Source organism: Panthera onca, chromosome A1 (assembly GCF_046562875.1).
Source record: "Panthera onca isolate mPanOnc1 chromosome A1, mPanOnc1 haplotype 2, whole genome shotgun sequence".
NCBI classification, from domain to species: Eukaryota; Metazoa; Chordata; class Mammalia; order Carnivora; family Felidae; genus Panthera; species Panthera onca.
In genome coordinates, this window is record NC_138339.1 from 67,736,605 (window position 1) to 67,752,423 (window position 15,819).

Sequence of the window (15,819 nt, forward strand, 5' to 3'; positions counted from 1 at the left end):
GCTGGAACATAAGGAGATCTGTAAAATGGGAAGAAGACTGACAACAAATGGAAGAAAGCAACAGTGGACTTCAACCCTTAGGATTCTAGGGAGGGTAGCAGTGGCAGTAGCTATCATTTACATTGAGGAATCTTATAGCCGGGTGTGAAAGTCTTCATGAATAGTCCAGAGTCAGTCCTCTCCAAGGATCCTCAAAATGATAGAATATGGGGAAAAGAAGCAATGTACTCAGAGCCTGCTATTGCCCTGTAAGACTTAGATGCCCTACGTTATGCCTCCCCACAAAAAAGTTTAGCTTAATGCCCCTCTGGCATGCCTAGTTTAATAGTCTGAGTGTTATAATTGTTCCTCTAGAACAGTCCAAAGGATGTTGGTGAGGGAGGGGTGTGGTCACATAGGCAACTTTGTCTTATGAAATTCAGTGATTAAAATGGATGATCACTGGGGCGCCTGGGTGGCTCACTCGGTTAAGCGTCCGACCTCGGCTCAGGTCATGATCTCACGGCTCGTGGGTTCGAGCCCCGCGTCGGGCTCTGGGCTGACAGCTCAGAGTCTGGACCCTGCTTCGGATTCTGTGTCTCCCTCTGTCTGCCCCTCCACTGCTTGCACTCTGTCTCTTGCATCGTCTCAAAAATGAATAAACATTTAAAAAAAAAAAAAATGGATGATCACTGTGAAGAAAGGAAGATTGGAAGAACATAGAAAGAAACAGATGGTGGGAAATTAAAGAAGATAACTGCCAGGAAATTTCTTCCTGCAATTGAAGTAAGGGCTTCTCTCAGAAGATAACACTAGGCAAGTAGAACTGAACAGTTAGGAACTTCTCAGAGATCATTTGATTTGAGGTGGGATGACTAGAACTTACATTTGGGATATAGGCGTGAGGAAAGGGAGTGTTCATAATGGTTCGAATGAGACAGGAAGAGGTAAAGAAGGACAAGTAGGAGGACATCTTTGGATTGGTAAAGAAAGCACACGGTTTTATGATTTAAAAACTGGCTACTAGAGGAAAAAGTGATTTGTATAGTTTTTAAACATTATAATATCTTATATCTTCACTTTCTTTTCAACGTTGGTAAATATGTCACTTTAAACAGCACAATAGGTTCTAATTTTAGAATCTGATGATGAGGAAAAGATGAGATATGAGAAGAACAGCATGTATTTTCCTCAGAGGGAAAAAGCCAGGGATTGCACTCTCCCTAATGAGTTTCCTAAGTGGTTTGTTTGTTTTTAAATGTTTATTTATTTTTGAGAGAGACAAAGCGTGAGTGGGGGAGGGGCAGGGAGAGAGGTAGACACAGAATCTGAAGCAGGCTCCAGGCTCTGAGCTGTCAGCACAGAGCCTGACGCAGGGCTCGAACCCACAAACTGCAAGATCATGACCTGAGCCGAAGCCGAATGCTTAACCAACCGACTAAGCCATCCAGGTGCCCCAAGTGCTTTATTTTAAGAGGGTTTGCATGTTCTGTGTGCAGAAGCACAGAGAAACTTGCAATGGAGAATCAATTTCCTGTTTTTTCTGTTAATCTCTATCTGACCCTGGATGACTCTGGAAAGAAAGAGTGGTCATTCTACCAAGTCAGTGAAGTTTGGTCTGTAGTCAGGGCTAGATCCCAGGGCTATGGAACCTGACATTCCTGTACTCCGTGTCTGTGGGAATTTGTCCATATCTGACTGTCATCTAAGTGCAGACTTTTCCCCCTATACCAAAAAGGTGCAGAGTTCTAACCACAAGAGTGAGAATTCTATATAAACTTGAAATCACTTTTCAACATGAACCATTTGAAACAATAGATCCCACTTTATAATATTAAGGAAAATAACCCAAGGAAATTAAAAGAAAGCAGATCAATGTTCATTAGATAGGAATGTATCTCAGAAAGGAGACCAAAAAAAAAAAAAAAAAAAAAGTTGGGTAGGGCAACTCCACATAATAATTTTAAGCATTTAAATCACAGGTTTGAACTGTAGGAATGCCTTTGTTGATAAATACAGAAGAAGGATCAACCATTGGAACTATTTATCTTGCGTTTGTTTAAAGCACTGAATAAATTAGAGCAAATTTTGTAGAGTTTGGAAATGTGCTGTGATGTTGAATCTGTAAATATATGTATATACATATTGACCCCTTTCTTCTAAATCTGTAATTAAAAAGGGTAGGAAAAGTAACCAAACATAAAAGTAAATTCACATCCTTCACTTCCAAGTTCTGGTTGAAGATATTTGAAAGAGCAGGATGGTTTTCCATCTTTGGTAACTTAGACGTACTTACAAAAAACAAAATTATTTCAAGTGTCTTCTATAGTATTGTTATTAATCTAAGTGTTATTCTTTACAAAATTATAGATAACAGTTGCCGCCAGTGTTGCTGTCTGCTGTGCCAATGTTGCTGTCCTCAAAATGATGTCTGTGGATACCTCTTCTTACTATTTCAGTCTCTGAATTTTTATGTCAAAAGCCAGCTTTGCTTAAATGTTAACTATTTTTTTAAGTATGATTTATTCTGGAATAATTTTATGTGCACAGAAAATTTGCAAAGGCAATATAGCAAGTTCCTATGTGCACTTCATGCATCGTCTCCTAATGTTAACATCTGTAGTAGATTGAATGGTGGCCCCCCAAAATATATGTCCACAAACTAACTCCTGGAATATGTGAATGTGACCTTATTTGGAAAAAGAGTCTTTGCAGATGTAATTAAGTTAAGGATCTCAAGATGGGATTGTTCTGGATTATTTGATTGGGCTGTAAATCTAATGACAAGTGTCCTTATAAAAGACACACAGAGGAGAGACATACAGGGAGAAGTGGAGAAGGCTTGCTTATCTATCTATCTATCTATCTATCTATTTATTTATTTATTTATTTATTTTTTACTGATGTCCCTTTTTTGTTCTAGGATCCAGTCTAGGGCACTACATTGCATTAGTTGTTACATCTCCATAGTCTCCACTGGTTCATGATAGTTTCCCAGTCTTGTTTTTCATGACCTTGATGGTTTTGAGCAGTACTGGTAAGATACTTTGTAGAATATCCCCTACTATGAATTTGTCTGTATTTTTCTCATGATTAGACTGGGTTATGAGTTCTGGGGAAGAATACCACAGAGGTGTGGTGCCCCTGTGGGGAAAGGGCTATATATAGCCACATGACTTATCCCTGCTGTTGTTAGTCTTGATCACTTAGATAAAGTGGAGTTTTCCAGGTTTCTCCATTGTAAAGTCACATTTCCCCTATCTATACTATATTCTTTGGAATCAAGTCTTTCATTTTTTTTTTTTTTTTTTTTCGTTTTTTATTTATTTTTTTTGGGACAGAGAGAGACAGAGCATGAACGGGGGAGGGGCAGAGAGAGAGGGAGACACAGAATCGGAAACAGGCTCCAGGCTCCGAGCCATCAGCCCAGAGCCTGACGCGGGGCTCGAACTCACGGACCGTGAGATCGTGACCTGGCTGAAGTCGGACGCTTAACCGACTGCGCCACCCAGGCGCCCCTGGAATCAAGTCTTTAAGTCCATCCCTTCATGGGAGATTAATCTACCTCCTTGTAATCGGGAGAAGCTAATATGTATTATTTGGAATTTTTCTGTAAGATACATGCCTTCCTTCCTCCTCTTTTTCAATAATTTATATATATCAGTAACAATGTATGTATACATTATAATCCAATTCCACTTTATGATCTAATACAACATTATTTTGTTACCCAAATTGTTCTAGTTTTTATGCCTACTATTATTATTGTTATTAATTGATTATATTGTATGATATTAGTTTAAGCTTTCTTTTTGTTCTCCAGTCTACTAGGTATCTATTGCTTCATAACAAATTACAGCAAAACTTAGGGGCTTAAAACAAACATTATTATCTCACAATTTCCATGGGTCAGGAAGTCTGGGGGTTGCTGAACTGGGTGCCTCTGCTCCCTCACAAGGCTGCAGGTTAGGTGTTTGGTGGAGCTGTCATTTTCTCAAGACTTGACTGGGGAGGATCTGCTTCCCCAGTCTCACACACATTATTGTTGGTAGCCCTCAGGTCCTTGTTGGCCTTTGGATGGAGACATCAGTTCCTTGCCATGTAGGACAGGAACAGTCCTAGAACAGCTCATAACATGGCAGCTGGCTTCCCTCGGAGGGTGGCCAAGAAGGAAATTACAGTTTTTTTGTAACCTAATCTTGCAAGTGACATCCTACCACTTTTGCCATAATGTATTTGTTACAAGTAATCCACTAGTCCAGCCCACACTCAAGGCAGGGATGGGGGTTATAGAATGCCATTCTGAAGAGGAAGAGATGGTAATCACCGGGGCCATTTTCAAGGCTGCCCACCACACTCAGTATTCCACTGTTATATCCACTCACTTCAGTTGATTTGAATGGGCAGAGGGAGAAGAGAAGGGGGAAGCTTTGAAAAGCAATACCACCGATGGATTAAACGTTTTGCTCGCAGTAACTTTGACAAGGTGTCACATACTACATGGCATCTACCTCTTATTATTATTCATTTGTACATTTATCTGCTTATTTGTTTAGGAGTATATGACATGTAATTTCAAGCCAAATGTGATATTTCTGACCCCAAGCTGTGGTCTACTTGAGATTTTTGGAAAACATTTTTTTCTTAATTAGCACCTGTGCATTTTTTAAGCTGTTTAGGCCCAGCCTCCTGAGCATCAGTCCTACCAGGTGTTATGTGAGCAGAAGTGGAACAATTAGTCATTTTAATTAAGCTAAATGTAATTACTTTCATAATCTTGAGTTGTTCATATTGAACTCCATCAAAATTGCCTTATGAAGCTGGGGAATTATGAAGAATTACTGACAAAGGATACTATCAATAATTTTTCCATTTGTATTGAACTCACTTTTAGTTTGGTCCATCTACCTTTAAATGAAATCATTTATTTGTTTCTTCTAGCAAAAAAAAAAATAATTCATGCTCCCTGAAGAACACTTGAGAGTGAATAAAAGCCCAAAGGAAAACAACAAAAGAACACTCCAAATTATATACCATAGTGTTAACATTTTGATGCACAAAATTTCCACATTATTCTTATACATACATATATATGTATGTATATATGTACACATATATATATATTTAACACCATTCATCTCAAATTTGTGGAATATTTAGAAATATATTATGCATATTTTCCTAAATAAATTATTTTTGCAAGGACTCATTTGACTCACCATTATTATCACTGAAAGTCCCACACATGGATTTTTGCTCTGTGATCAGAGCAGTGCCATGTAGGACAGGAGTGATCTGTGATCAGAGATTATTATCACCTCTGCACTCATCCAAGAAGCATATACTGACTTCTTACTATTGGCCGGTCACTGTCGTGACAACACAATGAGAGAGATCCTGGCACGGGGAGAGCACCAGTCAAGTATTTGGAAAGCTCAGTTTTTATTTCAGCTTTGCTACTAATTGGCTCATGTCCTTGGACTAATAAAAACCAACAGCTAACATATACTGAACATTCACTTAAAAAAATTTTTTTTTAAGTAAGCTCTAGGCCCAACACGGGGCTTGAACTCATGACCCCAAGATCAAGAGTTGCATCCTCTACTGACTGAGCCAGCCAGTCTCCCCTCTACTGAACATTCACTATGTGCTAAGTGCTGCTCAAAGCCCTTCACTTATACTTTCATGTTTAATCACAACACCTCAGTGAGGTAGATACTATTATAATTATGCTCATTTTACAGAGGGAAAGATTGAGGCCAGAGAGATTAGGGAACTTGCCCAACAGCACATAGCTAGTAGGTAGTGGAGCCAGCATTTAACCCTGGTAGCTAATCCCGGAGCTCATATTCTTAATCACCACTCTATACTTTTGAAATGACTGTGAGCACTTGCTCTCTGGCCCTTAGTTTCCACATTGGCAGAATGAATAGAAGTTGTCCTAAAAGCAGGTGATCTCCAATGTCATTTGCTTGTTTGCAAGTGTAATAGGATTTCATCATATGCATAATTAACTTATTCAACTTCAGAATTTCTTTAAATGAAGAGTGAAAGCAAGAGAGAAAGAAATTGAAAGAAAAAGTTTAAATAATACAGAGGATTGAAGTAGTCAGCAGTCAGTGCAGGTTGGTCAAAACCTATGGAAATAATGTATGAATGATTTAATTTTAAAATTATTCTTGTCATTGACAATGGAAAGAAATGTATTGTTCTGGTGACCAGGTATATTAGTGGTGATAGATTCACCCACATTCTTGAAGAAGAAATTGAAGAATTAATTGGAGTGAATGGTGAAACACTTATAAGTGATAAATTGGGGGGGGGGCATAAAATCAACTTGTAGTTGCCAAAAAAATTGCACACTATAATTTTTAACCAATGTATTTTTTTAAAGTTTATTCATTTATTTTGAGGGAGAGAGAGAGAGAGAGAGAGCGCACTGGGGAGGGGGAGAGATCCAAAAAAATTGCACACTATAATTTTTTTTTTAATTTTTTTTTTTAACGTTTATTTATTTTTGAGACAGAGAGAGACAGAGCATGAATGGGGGAGGGTCAGAGAGAGGGAGACACAGAATCTGAAACAGGCTCCAGGCTCTGAGCTGTCAGCACAGAGCCCGACGCGAGGCTTGAACTCACGGACCGCGAGATCATGACCTGAGCCGAAGTCGGACGCTTCACCGACTGAGCCACCCAGGCGCCCCTGCACACTATAATTTTTAACCAATGTATTTTTTTAAAGTTTATTCATTTACTTTGAGAGAGAGAGAGAGAGAGAGAGAGAGAGAGAGAGAGAGAGAATCCTAAGCAGGCTCTGCATGCAGAGCCAATGTAGAGCTCGAACCCATGAACCATGAGATCATGACCTAAGCTGAGATCAAGAATCAGCCACTTAACCAACTAAGCCACCCAGGCATCCCTAATCAGTGTATTTTAAGGATAGTTTTACTGTATGTGATTTTTAAAAAGTTACTGACTTTAAAATCAAACCTGGAAGTAAGATGTGAATCCATTTTAACAGATACCTACTCAGATTAAATTTTTTTGGAAAGATAAAAGTTTATATTAAAGAATCCAAAAGCCAAGATTCATTCTGGCCTCATGAGGAACTAGACTATGACCAAAAAAACCATTAGGATCCAAGGTAGCAATTTCCTGGCTCCTTTTCTTTATTTCTCTGCTTCTCTATGAGGACCTGTTTGATTCTCTTTCCACACAAGCTTTCTTTACTTCTCCAGGCATGGGTGGAAAATGGTCATCCTACATAGTCTTTCAGGCCAAGCCCTTGGCAGGGAATGACCAGTGTTTCTGAGACTTAACTCCAAATGTTCTGGAGAATCTGCAACCTGAGATAGGTTTGTGAGACCCAAGATAGTAGGGCTTTCTGCCCACTTTCCAGGAGAAACCATGGGGAAGGATCTAAATCCAGAACAGGAACTGCTACATGGTGCGTTTCAGCATACCAGCCACAAATGGCCTCACAGAGGTTCCTGAGTCACTGAAGCAGGGCTCATAAGCAGGGGAGGAAGTCACTGGACTCACCCTGCAGACAGAAGTGAGGGAGGTCTTAATGGTGATGAGAGAAAACCAGACAGGCCATCGGATGCCTTAGTAGGTGACCAGTAATAGCAGGGCACTGTGGAATCCCTGGGGACTTAGCTACAACCCAGGAAAAGGGCAATGTGGAAAGGAAGAATGACAAAGGACCAGATATCATTTCTGCCTCTTAGTGAAATGGAGCTTAAAACAAAAGCTAGACTGAATTATATAAAAATAATATTGTGTTGGTAGGACACTTGCTTTGAGGGTCAAGACTTGTATGCAATACCCATGGAGACCTGTCCGGAATTGCTGTGATTCCTCATGCAGCACATCCTGAAATACAGATTACTGATACTCTCCAGAATTAGGGCCAAGCCATTTTGGGCAACACTTGTAATCCCATGCCAAGACAAGGTAGGTACTCAAGATACCAGTGATTTCAGGAAAACCAGGGGACTGTAGTGAAATTTAAATTGGCAATAGTTCTACAAAAAATGCTTTGAAGTTTTTGGGCAACTTGAGAGTGGTGGGGAGAAGGAAGAGGACAATTGTTAACCTTAATAAAGTTAATGGGTAGATCTGAGTTCTGTGAGTACCAAGAATGTAGTTAAAAAGGTAGGTGCGTGATATGTTCTTTTCAAGGCATCTTTCTCAGACAGTGATTTTAGCCAGTGGATTCCGGAGAGGAAGGAGTGATTCCAGCAGCACCAGCTCAGGCCCTGACAGATGGCACAGATGGGCAGTTATCATAGCAGCTCTTTTGGGATCCCCTGACCCAGGCTGTTCTTAAGGTAGCTTCCAAGGCAGAAGGATCCTGATGCTCTGCCAAGTGGGTGTCCCTTTACTGTGCTATGGATTGATGCAGTGGCCAGGGCCACAGCCAGACATCTCTTGGAGAAGGACTCCTTAACAAGCCTTGAGAGGACGCTGCTCTGCATTGGAAGGTGGACAGTTCTAAGACTCTGGTGAAGTACAAGAACACCCCTATTTTGTTTTGTTGGTAGGAATAGAAGAACATTTTAATGGTGAAATTACCTTAAATGAAACCATCAGCCACTAATACTGGAGCTAAGGCCTACTCAGTGAAGGTAGGGGGAAAGCGTCTCAGAAAACTTAGAGGACAGAGAATAGAGCCATTTTGTACCTTCAAGAGTCTGGGTTCAGTAAACCCTCATATCCCTTCTTTCTCCAGACCTCTAAAGCTCAGAGATCTTAAAGATTTTAGGCATGAAGTTATGGTGGAGAGTCAGGTTGGGGAGCCTGGTCATACACCTGCTGCCTTATTTAAGTCAACAAAAGCTTTCACTTCTTTTGTAAAGTGAGTCCCTCAAGGCCTCCTCTCAGTTCAGTGGAAGTGATGGGTGAATTTGGGGGGCAGGGAGCCAAGGGATTATTAACGAGAGATGGAAGAATTTCCTGGGGAACTTCAGATAGGGAGCATTATAAGGGGAAGAACTCACCCATGGTCTATTCTCACCTTTGGGAGCCTGGGGGAAATAACACTCCTGTGGTCAGGGGCTGCTTTGTGCACAGCAGTTCTCATCTGGGATTTGGACCCAGGTCTCAACCTGTGGTACGTGTGTGTTCGGAAGGGTGCAGTTGGTGAGGGTGAGGAGTAACACCTGCAGATAGAGTACACTTACAGGGCTATAAATATTTAATTTAGGAAGAAAATATTGTGGAATAGTATCTTTGAGATTTATTATTATATATTTTTTGGCACTTCCTTTCCTCTCTCCATTTGGAGCAGATGGTCAGCTCTGAGCTCATCACCTCAGTAAGGGAAGTGACAGCATAGAAAGAACCTCTCCAGAGTTGTGTTCCAAACCCTAAGTCCTTAGGGAACTAAGAGTATTTTGGGTGTGGAAAAAATATTTAGAAAGAGTAGGAGGAAGAGAATAGGGCTTCCCTCAAGATTAGAGAAAGATCCTGTAGGCTGGAGGGTGAGAAGGGGAACCAGTGGAGCCTTCGAGAGGGGCTCTAAGCTCTGGTGCCCCAGTGCCGTTCTGGGGGAATGGCTATGTAGAATGCCTGGCAAGTGGGGCCAGAAGAGCCTCTCATATATTCCTATGCTCCAGGGATCTTGAAGCAGCAGTTTCTACACTGGGATCTCTGGACTGTACGTTGTCCCACCTGGCCTGTGGTCACCCATCCATGCTGGTCTCCACATTCTCTCTATCCTTTATATTTAGCAGTCTTCATGGCCCCTTCTGCTCAGGTGGCTCTGCTGTTTCTTCTATGCCAGGCTAGAGGAGATAGGAATGTTCTATGCCTGTGCACCATGCTAGGACACAGGCATCTGTGTGAGGCTGTCAGCGTCCCATCTGCCTACATGTACCTCAAGGTCAGTCTCTGTCTGAGGCCCTGATACATCTCTGAGGTCTCACTCTGATACCTGGTACTGGGACTTTCATATTTTTATGTTCCTATTCATCAGCTCTCCTTGACAAAAACCATAATGAGGCTCAGAGAAGCATAAGCGTTGCTAAAAAGGAAAAGGAACTGTTTTATAAGAATTTAAAGGTTTATACACTCTCATATTGCAGATTCTCTCTTAGTTACCTGTCCTGTCCCCATGGACTCATGACAATCAATGATGGTCTTCTGGAGACTGAAAATCAAGCTGAGAAGTAGACACGTTTCTCCTATAGTATGCTATCAAATGCCATATTGGGGCCCTTGGGTGGCTCAGTTGATTGAGCATCCAACTTTGGCTCAGGTCATGATCTCACAGCTCATGAGTTTAAGCCCTGTTTCGGGCTTGCTGCTGTCAGGGCAGAACCCACTTTGGATCCTCTGTCCCCCTCTTTGTCTGCCCCTCCCCCACTTGCTCGTGCACACATGCTCTCTCTCTCTCTCTCTCTCTTCTCTCTCTCACAAATTAAAAAAAAACATAAAAAAAAGAAATGTCATATAAAGCTCCTGCTACAGACACTTAAATCACATCAATCTCTCTTTTTTATTAAAACAAAAATTTTAATGTTTATTTATTTTTGAGAGAGAGACAGAGACAGAGTATGAGCAGGGGAGGACCAGAGAGAGAGGGAGACACAGAATCCAAAATAGGCTCCTGGCTCTGAGGTGTCAGCACAGAGCCTGACACGGGGCTCAAACCCACAGACCATGAGATCATGTCCTGAGCTGAAGTCAGATGCTTAACTGACTGAGCCACCCAGGGACCCCACATCAATCTCTCTTCAGAGTTTAGTATGACTGGGGTCTGCAGTAGCCTGTCACATAAAACAGAGTTGCATATTATTCAGGAGCTTGTTCGTGAAATCAACTTAACACAAATATTCATAGTGAAAATTACCTTAAAACCTTCTCCTTCTTCTCCTTCTCCTTCTCCTTCTCCTTCTCCTTCTCCTTCTCCTTCTCCTTCTCCTTCTCCTTCTCCTTCTCCTTCTCCTTCTCCTTCTCCTCCTTCTCCTCCTTCTCCTTCTCCTTCTCCTTCTCCTTCTCCTTCTCCTTCTCCTTCTCCTTCTCCTTCTCCTTCTCCTTCTCCTCCTTCTCCTCCTTCTCCTTCTCCTTCTTCTTCTTCTTCTTTTCCTTAAAGTAATCTTTATGCCCAGCATGGAGCTCAAACTCACCAGAGATGAGTTGAACTCTCCTGAGATCAAGAGTTGCGTGCTCTATCCAGTAAGTCAGTCAGGCACTCTTCCCTTAAAATATCGTTAAATCTTCAGTTGAGCTCCATATGAAGTAGGTGCCTTGAGTTTATGGACAGTGTTGTTTTAAGGTTTCTTTAAATTCTAGAATCACATTCAGTGTGGTGAGATGCTCACACTATGAGAGGCACATTGAAGGAAGAATAGTTTACGTCTCTCAGGTTAATTTGAATTTGGGGTGTGAATGAGAATGTGGGGCAAAGATATACATACCTTTTATTATAATGTACACATTATTAGATTTATGTAATTCCTTTTTGGTAGAGCAAATATAGAACTATGTTAGACATAGCTTAAGGTACCAAGAACATAGCTTAAGGTACCAAGATCTCAAGGGGTATACAATTCTACTCCTGAGATAATTAAATAGTAACGTAAGAAGTAAATGGCAACAGTAAATAGTCTCACAGTGTTCTCACACCATCTCTTCACTCTGGATCATTCACTGTGGCTTCATTCTTGGGTTTCATGTATTGGAAATATGTCCACCAATACTACAGGTCTGTATCTTCCCAGGTTATGCCCAATAAAACAGAGTTTGTCTTTGTCAGCAGTTCTAGAACTTGTTTCTCATCAGATCTGATTGGTTCACATGCCCATCCTAAACTCATCATCACCTTAAAGTAGAGATTAATGGTAAGAGAAGGGGGGTAGAAGGTAATTGTTTGATTGATATGATTTAATTCTTGCATACCCCTGGAGACAGGGCTGGAGTTAATTTCACTATAAGCACTTACACAGAATAAGGAAGAAGTTGTTTACCAGAGGAAAATTGGGAGAATGCATCTTGAAAAAGGTGAATGGATAGTGGGAAGTGAAATGATATTCTTTTTTTTTTTAATTTTTTTTAATGTTTATTTATTTCTGAGGCAGAGAGAGACAGAGCCTGAGTGGGGGAGGGTCAGAGAGAGAGGGAGACACAGAATCAGAAGCAGGCTCCAGGCTCTGAGCTGGCAGCACAGAGCCCAATGAGGGGCTCAAACTCACAAACCGTGAGATCATGACCTGAGCCGAAGTCGGTCGCTCAACCGACTGAGCCACCCAGGCGCCCCTTCTTTTTTTTTTTAGTTTATTTATTTATGTTGAGAGAATGAGAGAGAGAGAGAGAGAGAGAGAGAGAGAACGTGCGAGCAAGTGAAGGGCAGAGAGAGAATCCCAAGCAGGCTCCACATGGTCAGCACGGAACCTGATGCAGACTCGAACCCATGAACTGTGAGATCATTACCTGAGCTGAAGTCAGACACTTAACTGAGATTAAGCCACCCGGATACCCTGAGAAATGATCTTAAAAAAGTTTAAAATGTTGGAAATTTCTGGGCAGAAGAATGATATTCCAGCCTTAAACAACTGGGAAAAGGAAAGTGGGATGAGGGAGAAGTCAGATTAAAGAAGCAAGGGGCTAAATTGGAAGGAATTGAATTCAAAGGACAAGGGTCATGCTGGGAAAGACCTGAATAAAACATAGAATTCAGAGGCAGGCAATGAGGAAGCAGCTATCTTTTGGGTCCCTGTTTGAATTTTGGGGTGAAGTTGTTTTGTATTCATCTGTCGGCCCTAGGTCCTTTCCCTTCTGGAGTGTTCACAAAGGCCCGAGACTTCCAGAGCAGTTCACCAGAAGAACTGGCGTCTAGATGAAAGGTTTTACTTAATACGATAAAAAAACATTTCGGGGCGCCTGGGTGGCTCAGTCGGTTAAGCGTCCGACTTCAGCTCAGGTCACGATCTCGCGGTCCGTGAGTTCGAGCCCCGCGTCGGGCTCTGGGCTGATGGCTCAGAGCCTGGAGCCTGCTTCCGATTCTGTGTCTCCCTCTCTCTCTGCCCCTCCCCCGTTCATGCTCTGTCTCTCTCTCTGTCTCAAAAATAAATAAACGTTAAAAAAAAAAAAAATTAAAAAAAAAAAAACATTTCTGGGGATTATTAATAGAGGGATAGTGGTTGTACTTTGCCTTTTTACTCATTTTCTTTCTTTCTTTCTCTTTTTTTTCTGATTAGGGTAACTATTGGAAAACCATGTAAAACAAGGGCAAAATTACGTCCCCAAAAGATCACTGGAGCTTTCTCCTATGTTTTTTGCAACACAAAAATGAGATTAATTGGAAAATGACAGAATCAAAGATATGTTTCACTTGCTTTAAGCAAAGGCCAGCTTTAATATAGAGCATTTGTATCTTTCATTCTGAAAACAATTATGAGCTGATTTATATATTACAGAATTCAGTTGCTGCTTAAAACCATTAAATTATCCCATTGAATTCCTGCATAGCTCCTTGAGAAATGTGTAAAAGACAAAAACAAGAACATTTAACATTTTAAAGCATACATTATCAGGTGAAACTGTTAATTTCTTGGCAAGGTCCAGATTATTATTTCGTTTAGAGATATATGTTATTATTGTGTTGGAATTGGCAGCAACTTGGACTGAGGCCTTTTATTAAAAAAAAAATTAAGAATGGAAGCCTTTTTTCTATGAGAGTGTTGGTTAGCCTTGCATTTGTTTTGGAGATCTAATAGCTACCATATGTTAGATCTATTAAATGAATGATGTAATTTAGGCTGCCTGTTGTCCTGCCAACTGCTCTGTGCTGCCTCCTCATTTTTAGCATGTATTACTCCAATATGTTCATATATCACCCAGCAGTAGCTTCTTATACAATCATGTTAGTCCTTGGGCCTTTAACCCCATTCATCATCATATATAGGCTCTGTCTCCTTCCTTTCAGAATTGAAACTAATGAAAAATAATGGTAAACCTTGGCAAAGAGTGTGCTTCCAGGAGAATAATCAACCCAATATTCTGGCTCATGGATAGAAGACCAAGGGGAATGTTGATGTTTAAGACAAGAGCACAATGTATGATTAAGATAATTCAGGCTTCTCCACGACATGAAAGACAGAAAAATGTTTTCTCTTTTGTGAAACATTAGATGGTACATTTCTCCACCCTAGTGAGAAGGATGATAGAATGAGAATGATCAGAGCAAAAAAGAATAACGTGTTATATATTAAATGCTCTTTGTATGTGCCACCTCTGCTGGCTCTTATCCAGGAAGATAGTAAGTTCAGTCTGGGTATCTCAAGTATTTGTGTAGCTATAACCCATGTATTTTCAATTTTATAAATGGGAAAACAGAGAGCCAAAATTGATTAATGACTTGTTTCAAGTCACTATTTATATATCATTATTTAGTAAAAGGAAGTTTGTAGATATAAAAAAATTACTTTGGGAAAAATCCATTATCAATGATTAGATAAATATAATTGAAATCTATTTCTTACCAGCCTAAATTCACTGTTCTGCAATTATCCTAGGCCTGTTTTTACTAGCGTTTTCCTGGAAGTCCATTAGTGGGACTTTTTTCAGCATTATAAAGGAATCCTAGAATTGCCACTGTGCAGCTTCAAAGACTTTGTATAATGTCTTATGTATTCAAGTGTTAGGACTACTTATTTTAAGTAATAGACTTTCAATATGGCAGATTTCTTTTTTCTACCTTGTATCTTATATTTCATTGTTCTATGGGGTTTTCTTTTTCTTTAAACCTAGGATTGGAGAGATAATTTTCTTTAATTTACACCTTCTGCATGGTCCAGCAGGACCTAAAATTAATCCTTTCCTTTATGGGGAGTGCATAACAGTTGTACTCTTATGTAACCTGTTGGCTCCCACTTGTCATCTTAATGAACTTCCCCATTTCCTACTGTTTTACAATCTGTCATTTTGGCATCTTAAAACTTCCTGTACTCTTCTTCCTTTGGTAAGTGTATTAGTTTCCTAGGGCTGCCATAACAAAGTACCACAGACTGAGTGGCTTAAGCAACAGAAATTTAATTTCTTATAGTTCTGGAGACTAGAAGTCTGAGATCAAGGTGTGAGCAGGATTGTTTCTTTCTGAGGGCCTTGAGGAAAGGATCTGTTACAGGCCTCTCTCTGTGGCTTGTGGATGATAGTCTTCTTCTTGTCTTATCATATTCTTTGTGCCTTCTTCCTGTCTTTCCTTTGTGTGCATGTTTATATCCAAATTTCCTCTTATAAGGACACCAGTCATATTGGACCAGGGCCCAAACTAATGACCTCATTTTAATGTAATTATTTATGCAAAGTAATTTTGGGGGAGGTGGGGATACAAATTTAGCCCATAACAGTGGGAAAGAAAGCACAGAAATATTTAATGCTACATGGCATTTCTGGGGTGTTGAGATTCCGTGGATCCCCGAAATATGGGTCTTAATTATCAGGCAAGAAACATGGATATGTTGCCTAGTAATATTAGTCTTCTAGCAGTCAAAATGCTAACCTGTTAAGACTTATACCCTACCCTCACTCTCTACATGTCAACAAAACAATGTGGGCTGAGTTAGCAAGTGTGAAGGGAATAGAGATCCTAAAACAGGGAGAAAGAGAACCTCCAGAGCTTGGCATGCCAAATGGCAATGGAAGTTAGATATTCTTTTCAGGGGTATTTTCATTCAGGTTACAACACATACCTGTAAACCAACACTCACCCATCCCAAAATTTTGGGATGGTATGTATTGAATATGTGCTGTTTTGTGGAAGTCAACAATGTAAATTCTCTATAGTTTTCAAGTCTTTAAATGTAGATCTCTAAATAATTTAAAAAGATTATATAAT

At 40.3% G+C, this 15,819-nt stretch overlaps 1 long non-coding RNA gene across 1 annotated transcript in view; it reads left to right on the forward strand.

Annotated features, from left to right (window-relative positions):
• Window positions 1–15,819, forward strand: part of LOC132681090 (uncharacterized) — a 47,957-nt gene that overhangs the window by 22,337 nt on the left and 9,801 nt on the right. The window contains exon 3 of the long non-coding RNA XR_009610834.3: window positions 2,903–3,016. This is a non-coding gene — a long non-coding RNA (uncharacterized LOC132681090). The remainder of the gene's footprint in view (window positions 1–2,902; window positions 3,017–15,819) is intronic.